Source organism: Otolemur garnettii, unplaced genomic scaffold (assembly GCF_000181295.1).
Source record: "Otolemur garnettii isolate 467f Iridium unplaced genomic scaffold, OtoGar3 scaffold00087, whole genome shotgun sequence".
In the NCBI taxonomy this organism is placed as follows: domain Eukaryota; kingdom Metazoa; phylum Chordata; class Mammalia; order Primates; family Galagidae; genus Otolemur; species Otolemur garnettii.
Genome location: NW_003852482.1, coordinates 5,351,620 through 5,362,270, shown reverse-complemented (window position 1 = coordinate 5,362,270; position 10,651 = coordinate 5,351,620). Strand labels below are relative to the sequence as shown.

The window sequence follows — 10,651 nt, the reverse complement described above, 5'->3', positions numbered from 1 at the left end:
CCCCCTCTATTCATCCCTTTTGCGATGCAACCTCCTTGCCTATCCAGTCTAATCCAGCACTGTGAGGCCAGTGTATGCCCTGAGCTGGCACTCAGTAGAGGTGGGTTTGATGGCAGCTCAGAGAGGGTTCATGATGGATGGTGGTGGGGGTCAGGGTGTAGACATTGTAGCAGGACCCCTCCATTCCCATTCCTCATGTCATGCTACAAGCAGGGGTTAAGGCAGGGGATGGCACATGTTCAGGTGTTGCCATTTGAGTCCCTAGTTAGAGAAGGAGGGGTCCTAGATCCCCGGGGTACTTGGATACTCAAGTAATGTTACCAGCAAACTAATAGTCAATGTCACTTACCATAAGCTGCAGGAGTCTGTACAGTATGAAATAGGAGCAGTAGGGTGTTGGCTCTGGACCAGTGACATCACTGGGTTTCTGTTAACATCTGTAAAATGGGTACTTACCTCACACAGGGTCACTGGAAGGAGTTTGTGGTTTAGTTAATACAAGTAAAGTGTTCAAATAGGGTCAGAGACAGACCAGGTATCCCACAGATGTTAGCCATTCCAGTCACATAGATGTTGAAACTGAGGCAGTGGGGTGCAGGTGTTTGGCCACAGTCACATACCGTGACGTGGTGAAAGTCACTGAGATAAACTGCCCACTGGGAGGCACCTTACTACTGGGCAGTGCCTTGACAGAGTGGGCAGCCAGGCTGCAGCAGTGGACAAGAAGAGCTCAGTGTTGTCCTTGGGACAGCTGGTGCCTCTGAGTGTCCTTGCAGGAGCCTCCAGATCTCTGAGTTTATGGTGGGGCTAGCCCAGCATCCCCACTCCCTGCACCTGAGGACTCAATCCCATGGGGCTGCTTGTCATATAGAGCAGTCAGCACAACAAGGTAGGTTCCTACTTTGTTAGTGGTGACAAGGCCGTCACTGCAGGTGGTGGCTGGGCTGGAGAGGGAGGGAGGAAGGAAGGGAGAAGGCAGAATGAAGTCAGCAGCCACAGTTGTGTCGTCTGGGGCCTCCATGCACAGGTGACACAGGGCCCCACTGGCTCAGGGGCAGGCAAGGGGTTGGGCCCTGGAAGTAAGGGCTGAGACCAGGGTGGCAGCCCATTGCTAGTCTGCATCTGAGCTCTTGGAAGGACTTTCACACACATTCCCTGGGCGGAGTCAACCTCTGCCTCTCATATTATAGTCCCCACGGTATTTTTTTCCTTAAATATTATTGTTTTAATGTGCTAGGGGGAGTGGGTAAAACATAATTCATAGGACCAAGTTCAGGTCAAGGGAACTGATGAAAGTCCAAGGCCCTCGGCTCGGCGCCTATAGCTCAACCGGCTAAGGCGCCAGCCATGTACACCTAAGGTGGCGGGTTCGAATCCCCAGCCCGGACCCGCCAAACAATGACGGCTGCAACCAAAAAATAGCCAGGCGTTGTGGCGGGCGCCTGTAGTCCCAGCTACTTGGGAGGCGGAGGCAGGAGACTCGCTTGAGCCCAGGAGTTGGAGGTTGCTATGAGCTGTGATGCCATGGCACTCTACCTAGGGGGGACAGCTTGAGGCTCTGTCTCAAAAAAAAAAAAAAAAAAGTCCAAGGCCCTCTCCTGGCCAAAGCCTGCCCAGGATATCATTGCATGTGGACCCCCGTCTGCTCTGCCCAGCCTACCTGGCAGCTGCTGGGGGAGGTAGTTGCCCCTCCCAGTCCTGGTGCCCACAGGCTTGAACCCATGTGACTGTCCTTGAGCCCTGGGTCTGGAAGGAGCTCTCTTCTTCACCACATCCCCTTTCCTCTCCTGAGAGGATGGGCGTGGAGGGCAGGGAGGAAGAATGGCATTTCCAAGATCTCCCACATGGGTGAGTCCTCAGGGTCTTGACACCTGTTTGATGAGCATAAATATTTCATTACTGGCTGTCACCCAGCTCTGCCTTTGATTACAAATGTGTGGCCAGTGAGGGTGGGGCCACTGTCTTGGCAGGTGGGGGGCAGCCTTTTGGGGGGCTGGCTTTTGTGGGGGGATCACTTCCAGATAGATCTGGATTCTAACCCTGATGCCACCATTTATTGCCACTTCCCCTAGGCGTATCCTGGGTGTGCTCTAAGGTGGGTCCTAATCTAATCCCATTTTAGGGATTAGAAAGGGGTGCCTAAATCCTGCCAAGGTCACCCAGTCTAGAAGGCAGGCCGGGAACTTGTCTGCGGCCAGGGCCTATCCACCAGGCGGCGCAGCCTCCCCTCAAGCTTCTGACCTCCCCAGCCTTTAGTTTCTTCCTCTGTCGAATAGAGAAAATCCTGCCCCAGCGTCCTGGTGCTGGCGGCCGGTGCCGGCCACCTGCGCATGCCCTGGGTGCACGCTGGCACATAGGAAGTACTCAACAAGCAGTAGAATCATTATTGGCTTATGCCTGTTGTTACTACTCCCTCCCGCGGTGCTTTCGAGGCTTCTCTTTGCTTCTCTCGAGCCTTGAGGACGCCACGTCTTGTGTTTGGAGCCTCTGGGCAGCAGGTGGAGGGAGACTGCAGCTCCTGCCGCATGGCAGGTGGCATTGACCTGCCACCAGGGGGCGCACCAATGGCAGCTAGATGGCCGGCTGCCCCCTTAGCCATGTAGTCACCCAGCAGGTTTCTGCTCCCTTTTGTCCCTCCTGTGGCAGGTGCTGGGCCTGTCTCATCATCCAGCCCACTGGAACATGAGCCCTGGAGTACTCCCAAAGTACCAGAGGAGCTGAGGGGTGGACAACCTGTTCAGATTGAGGGGCAGACCCTCTCTCTCCCAGGCTTCCTGTCCTTTGGCAAGGCCGCAGGAGAACTGAATTGTAAATTCCAGCCTGGTGAGGAAGGGGAGGAGGATGAAAGACAAGATAAATGAATAAATAAAAACCTATTGGCTCTAAATGCACAACGAGAATTAATAGGGATGAGCTCTCGACCAAGGATTCTTGTGCAAGGGCAAAATTTCAATAAGGGCTGCAGGAGAAGAAAGGTGAGCCCCCTCCCCTGCCCCAGTTCCCAGGACCTGCCCTGGAGGCCAGGCTGGTGAGGCTGCAGGCCCGAGGACAGGAGGGGCGGGCAGTGGGTGAAGGCTTCTCAACCCCTCTAAACATGACTGTGGCTCCCAGGACCCCTTTGGGATGGGGAGGAGTCCCACTGTGCTCCATCATCCAGGCCTCCCACCAGCTACCTGAGCCTTTCTTGGTGCCTCAGAGACAAAGCCAATCAACGGAGACTCAGGAGAGAGAAGCAGCAGGAGAAAGAGACCCAGAGAGCCACAGTTCAGGCAGGGTGGTGTTCAGAGCAATCTTATACCATTACTCTCCAAAGAGTGGTCCTTGGACCAGCAGCATCCACCTACTTTGTTAGAAGTGCAGAATTTGGCTCAGTGCCTGTGGCTCAAGTGGCTAAGGTGCCAGCCACATACACCTAAGGTGGTGGGTTTGAATCCAGCCTGGGCCTGCCAAACAACAATGACAGCTGCAACCAAAAAATAGCCAGGTGTTGTGGCGGGCACCTGTGGTCCCAGCTACTTGGGAGGCAGAGGCAAGAGACTTGCTTGAGCCCAGGAGTTGGAGGTTGCTGTGAGCTGTGATGCCACGGCACTCTACCCAGGGGGACAGCTTAAGGCTCTGTCTCAAAAAAAAAAAAAAAAAAGTGCAGAATTCCAGGTCCACTGAGGCCTGCTGAGCCAGAATCTAAAAGTAAGAAACCCAGGTGATTGGGGGGCATACAGGGTTGGATCCCAAGGCAGTAGATGAGGCCTGTTGCTAAGGTATGGGGCTGCTGGCTCCCTTGGGACCTTTGAGGGTTAAAGGGAGAGAGGGAGGAAAGGGGGAGAGAGCAGGAGAAGCACAGAGACCTAGGAATAAAGGAATAGAACCAGGAGCTGAGATTTCTAAATGCTGGCCTCCCTTGTCAAGGTAGGACCCGTGCTCCACTCTGAGCATGACCTGGTGGAATACTCCAGAAAGAGGGAGCCCCATATCTTGACAAGAGCTGTAGGCCTGGGATCTGAAGCTCTGAGCTCACATCCTGGCATTGTCACTGTGGGCCTGGTGGTCTGGAGCAAGTCATTGAAATTCTCCAAGCCTCGGTTTCCCCATTAGTAAGAGGAATATGATTATGACTGCCTTGCCCAACTCACCAACTTCCTGGGAGAAGGAAATGCCCCTTTCAAAATATCTGGAAGTGCTTAGCTAGAGTCGAAGTCTGCTCTAGTGTGAGACGTGAAGATTAAAGCTTATCCAATCTTGCTGGGCTTGTTCTTCCACCCAGAGTCTGTTCCATCAGCCCTGTAGTGTCCATTTTGACAACTGCGATTCTCTAACTTCAGATGTTTGCTTCCCCTTTGGACTGTGGGCTCCTCAAAGGCAGGGCTGTCACATTATCTTTGTGGCCCCAGCACCTCCCTCTTGGTTCCATAGGTGCCCAGTGGGTGTTAGCTGAACAAATGGAAGGATGGGAGGAAAGATAATGAAATCCAGGAAGGCTTCTCGGAGAAGGGATCAGGGCTGAGTCTGGAAGGAAGGACTGGGGCTTTGAGAAGGAAGCTTGTGCTGCTCTCCAGGGCAGTCCTCGTTCTGTGTGTGGGATCTGCAATCAGATCAAGCCGGGAGGTTTGCACAGCTCTGTCCTTAAGTCAGTCACAAGTGACTTTGGCACCTGAGCTGCACCCGGCCCTTGGTTAAAGCCACTCAATCTCTTAAAAGGCCCGAGGCAGGGCAGCCTAGGACAAGAACGGTTTTTTGAGATGACATCTTGTTATACAGTGAAGTGTCTTTCTTGGGGAGTAGATGGAAGATGGGGGTCAGTGCTGCCACTGGGGCCCGCCCACAGTGTGACATCCTTGCCTCTGAATTTTATAATATTAAGGGACTGGGGCTGGGTCCAGACACCCCATGGGGTGGGAGGCAGTGCAATTGGAGTGCAGTGGGGAGGGAAAGGCCTGGAGGGGACATTTTTCTGAAGAGTGTCGGAGGCTTAGAGAAGCTAGACTTTTTTAGATCCTCCTTTTCCTGGATCATCTTCCTCTACATTCCCAGCCCGGATTTTTAACACATTTCCCTTCTTCTCCTTTATTTCGTGTATTATCACAGCTGCCTCCATCCCCTGTGTGATAAGGCAGGCGATGGACAGGGGTCAGATGGGGACGGGGATGTCGTGCTTATCTCCGCTTCTCTGGGTTGTTGAACACTGGATAATTCCCTGGGTCTTGGCTTTCTCATCTGAAAGCGGGGATTGATACCAGACACAACCTGAGGAAGTTTGTGAATGCTCAAAAAAAAATTTTTTTTTTTTCCATTCTAGAATTTAGCTTGGCGGATGAAAGAAATGAAAGTAGACACTAACAGACAGAAAATGACCCACTAGGCCAAGGAGGGGTACAGCAGTGTGTCCCGAGGTGGGGCCATTAAAGACTGCAAGGTTCAGAGGCGGAAGGGTCCAGGCAGAAGGAACAGTGTGTGCAGAGATGCAGAGGAGGGGTGTGGCTGACCCTGGCTCCTCACCACTCTCTGGGGCTAGGAGAGGGGCCGGAGCTCAGGACATGGAAGTCCTGGGCAGTGGGGCTGCCCCAGGCCTCCTCCAAAGGTCAGGCCACAAAGCCCTGTTTCCTGGCCTCTGACCTGGCCGAGGCCCTGTGGCCCACGTGGATGCCGTTCTTCCTGCAGGGGCTGGGGTGTGAGCAGAGTGAGACGTGCCAGCTGATGCGGAAGCAGGTTCTGTTCGGCTTTGCTTTGCAGGATCTGATTTGTTTTTCATCAGCAGCAGATTTGCTTAAATATATGGAAATGTGTTTCTAATTCCCTGAGCACACACCAACTGCTGGAGGGGGCTGGGGTGGGGGGAGGACAATGGGTAAGAGAAGAATTGATCCTGGGGGGAGTCAGGGGCAGTTCTAGGCCCCTCAGCCTGCTGCTGGTAGGCCAAGGCCCCTTAGCCTCAGTTTCCTCAACTGCACAACAGTGGGGTTTGACTAGATTAACCTGTTCATTTGGTTTTCCTGGGTGGTTGCCAGGTATGTTCTGGGAGTTTGAGGAAAATCTATGTCGGTGACAGACAAAGTGGGAGACCCCCGTGCAGATAGAGGGTTCCACATGTGTCCCCTAGGCCTGGCACAGCACCTGCATTTTTTTTAAAAAAGGTTAAAAAAGAACTTTTTCAATTGAGGTGAAATTCGTATAACGTAAAATTAACCATTAAAAAAAAAAGTTTCAGTCCAGGTGCCATGCCTGTAATCCTAGCATTTGGGGGGCTAGACCAGAGAGGATTGCTTGAGGCCATGAGTTTGAGACCAGCCTGGGCAATATGGAGAGACCCCACCCCTCAAAAAATAGCCAGGCATGGTGGTGCATGCCTATAGTCCCAGCTACTCCAGAGGCTGAGGCAGGATGATCATGAGCCCAGGAGTTTGAGGCTGCAGTGAGCTGTGATTATGCCACTGCACTCCAGCCTGGGTGACAGAGTGAGACCTGTCTCAAAAAAAGAAAAGTTTTATTGTGATAAAAGATGTCTAACCTAAAATTTGCCTATTCTAAAGTGTACAATTCGGTGGCGTTCGGCGCCCCCGCAGAGTCGTGCCACCACCACCTCTATCTAGTTCTCACCCTGTGGGGAACCCCGTTGGCAGTTCTTTCCCCTCCCACACCGCCGGCGGCCTTTGTCTCTGATTTATCCATTCTAGATATTTCACGCGGGCAGAACGTACAAGTGAGGGTTTGTGGCTGCCTTCTTTCACTTAGCGTCGTGTTCCCAGGCTTCACTGGTGTTGTAGCCTGTGTCAGCACTTTGTTCCTTTTTGTGGCTGAGTAATATTCCATGGTACAGATGGACCATATTTTCTTCATCTATTCATCAACGGATGGACATCTGGGCTATTTCCATTTGGGGCCATTATAAGTAACCCTGTTCTGAATATTTGTGTACCAGTTTTTGTGTGGGCATATATTTTCATTTCTTCTTGCATATATATACAAGGTCTGACAATTAAGTTTGTGAACTTGCCACGGTGTGCAGCATTGATGAAAACTTTGTAAAAATTCATTGAGGGCAGCGCCTGTGGCTCAAGGGCACTGGCCCCATATACCAGGGGCGGCAGGTTCGAGCCCAGCCCCAGCCAAAACTGAAAAAAAAAAAAATTCATTGAATTGTGTATCAGAAATCATCAGTTGACTGCAAGAAGCATAGCAGACCAAGTAAACAGGAACAGAGAAGCAGCTAGGAAAATTTTAACTGAAAATCTTGGCATGAGAAAGATGTGTGCAAAAATGGGCTTTTGCATCACGACAATGCACCTGCTCACACAGCACTGTCTGTGAGGGAGATTTTAGCCAGTAAAAACAGACACCCCATATTGGAACACTCTCCCTGCTTACCTGATCTGGCCCCAATGACTTTTTTCTTTACCCAAATCTAAAGAAAATAGTGAAAGGAAGACATTTTGATGACTTTCAGGACATCATGATGACATCTCTGATGGTCGTTCCAGCAAAAGAGTTCTGACATTGCTTTAAAGGGTGGACTAGGTGTGGGCCTGGGTGCAGAGCTTCCCGAGGGGAGTACTTCAAAGGTGACCGCAGTGACATCCAGCAATGAGGCATGTAGCACTTTACACTGAATTCTAGAACCTAATTGTCAGACCTGGTATACCTAAGAGGGGAGTTTGAGGGTCATGGAATAATTTGACGTTTAACTTTTGAGGGAACTGCCAACTGTCTTCCACAGAGGCTGCACCTTGTTAGGCTCCCACCAGCCATGTCCAAGGCTCCAGTTTCTCCGCATCCTACCAACACTGGTATTTTCCATTTTTGTCCTTTGTGGTGACCAACCTGTTGGGTGTGAAGCATTGTCTTCCTGTGGCCTTGATCTGCTTTTCCTTGATGGCTAACGATGTTGAGCATCTTTGCAAGTGCTCTTTGGCCATTTGCACGCTTTCTTTGGAGAAACATGTTCTCGAGTCCTTTGTCTGTTATGTAATTAGGTTGACTTCTAGCCCTTGAGTTGCCCATCAGATATTTTGGATGCTAGACCCTTACTGGATATATACTTGAAAATATTTCCTCTCAGTCTGTATTGTATTTTCACCCTTGATTATGTCCTTTGATGCACAAACATTTTTAATTTTAATAAAGTCCAATTTACGTATTTTTTTCCTTTTGTTGCTTGTGTTTTTGCTGTCTTGTCTAAGACACCTTTGCTGAATCAAAGGTCAGCAGTATTCACTCCTATGTTTTCCTTTAGTACTTTTCTACTTTTAGTTCTTACGGTTAGGTCTTTGATCCATCCTGAGTAAATTTTTGTATTTATATACATGATATACATGGTGTAGGGTAAGGGCCCACCTCATCCTTTCATGTGGGATATCCAGTTCCCTGGCATTATTTGCTAAAGGGCATATTCTCCCCCTACTGAATGTTCTTAGCAAACTAGTCAAAAATCAGCTGGGCAGATATATGCATTTATTTCTGGGCTTTCAAATCTCTGAAGCACTGAGCATCCTGTGTGTGGTACTTCATCAAACCCTCCTAAATATCCTGTGTGGCAAAAGCTACTATTACCCTTTTGTGCCCATTTTAGAGATGAGGAAACAGACACCAGTAGTGAGTGGTAAAGTCAAGGCTCAAACTTAGATCCCAGTCATTTAATAATAGTTACTCCTTGGTAGGCCTGAGGAGGGAGGCAGCCCTAACCCTTGTCATTCCCTACTGGGGAAACCGAGGCCCAGAGGCTAGAGTGACATGGAGGCTCTTCTGTAGGCCATGGGCTCTCCCAAAAGAGTGGCCTGGGGGCCTGGGGACAGGTGCCTTCCATACCTGGTCTCCATCTATCCACTCACACCCTGGATTTGACCTCACGTGGTGACATCTGGTGGGAGGACAGGGAATGCCTGCCTGGAAGCCACCTCAGCCAGTTGGTGCTGGAGCTGCTCCTCCAGGGCCAGTGAGTTCCCACATTCACTCTCTGGCCTGCTTAGGTGAGCTGTCACTTGAGTTCACCACTAGTGACTGAGACACTGCCCAGAGCAGGCTCTCCCCGGCTCTGAGGGGACCAAAAACACTGCCCCCAGCCCACCTATAAGCTGTGGTCCTCCCCGTGGTAGCAGCCACAGAAGGGTAGAAAGGATGTTCTGTGACAGCTGGGCCCAGGCGGGGGGGAGGCAGGACAGGATGGTGACAGAACATGAGCAACCACTACAAAGTCAGCAGCCACGACTCTGTCCCGGGGCTTCAGGCCTGGCTGTCTGCTGGTCAGCTGGGAGCATCATGAAGTGAGGTGCCGGGTACCACCACACGTGGGGCTGCTTCAGCAGGCCCGTTTCGTGGCCATTCAGTGCAGGGCTCTGGGCAGAGCGTTTACTATGGGAAGCTTTTCATGTGCTCTCAGCAAACTGAACCAGGGAAGAGTACAGATGAGAAAGGAGAGGCTCAGAGAGGTGGGGAGACCTACCCAGGTTTGTACAGCCAAAGCCAGCATCTGTCTCCAGGGCCTTGACCACCATCCTGCATTTCCTTGCTCTGTAACACAGGAATCTGAATGGCCTCCTGAAATTGGGAGACCGAGGGGCTAGAATCTCACTGAATCTCACTGGGCAGCCACAGAGGGGTCCTCTCACCTCTCAAGGTCTAGTCAGTGGGAGGAATTGGAATTGAATAGCCATGTTTATGGATCCGTCAGACCTAAACAACGTGGGAGTTCTAGAGCTGCCCCCACTATGAAAAGGGACTCAGGCCGGTCCTCAGGGACCTGGCATTCTTCTTCCCAGCACAGTTTGTCTTGAGTCCCTTGGGGACCATTTGGCCTCCTTGGCCCCTCATTTTCCCTCCCTCCTGCTGCCCAAGTCATTTGTCCACTTGACTCCAAGAGTCGGCCAGGGAAATAAAAGGAAATGAAACATGGCTGGGCATTTTCCGCAGCGGAACTCTGCTGCCGGGCAGAAGGTGAGAGGGGCCCAGGCAGAGATGAGACCCTGCCAGCCCCCGGGCCACGCAGGGCCTTCCTCTGCTGCCAGCCTGCACAGCTCACCTGGCCTTTGGGGGATGGTGGGTCCTTGGAGCACCCCCTCCCTTTGGGGGTTCAAGAGATGGTCACAAGCAGGTGGCAGCAAGAAAAGACTGCCGTTCAGATGGCACTTTGTCTCTGTCCCCGTTTCCACCTTGGGCACCCTCTGAAATCTTTGCCAACAGTTCTGGATCTGGCATTGCGCTGGGGACTGGGCCCCCCTCTGTATTGGCTGCCAGGAGCTGGGTGACCTTGGGCAAGCCTCTTTCCCTTTTGGGGTATAGATTTCTGCCTACAAAAGGAGGGGTATGCCTGCTGACCTCAGAGTGTTCCCAGACTCTGCCTCTGGAGAGAGGGCCAGAGAAGAGCAGCAGCCTCCCTGCCCCAAGCAGACCCAGAGGGGAGAGAGAAGGCAGGAGACCCCCACTAAAACCTGGAGCCAGAGCACCTAACTTTCAGGTGTTAACAGCCCCCTTGAGAATCCATGGTGGGTCTCCTTCCAGAACAACACATGTGCACATGTGTGTGCAAACACTGGTGCATGCGTGCATGCACACACAAGTCTGCAAACACTTGTGGGAACTTCCCAGATTGCCTTGAGTCCAGCTGTGGACCTCCCCGTTCAGCCATCTGCACTGAGAGGTCTCGGCCCTCTGGGGGCTGCTAGGG

The 10,651-nt window shown here is 51.8% G+C and overlaps 1 protein-coding gene across 1 annotated transcript in view; it reads left to right on the top strand.

Moving 5' to 3' along the window:
- NTNG2 (netrin G2) overlaps positions 1 to 10,651 on the top strand; it is a 61,975-nt gene that overhangs the window by 667 nt on the left and 50,657 nt on the right. The gene's annotated exons all lie outside the window — the stretch shown is intronic.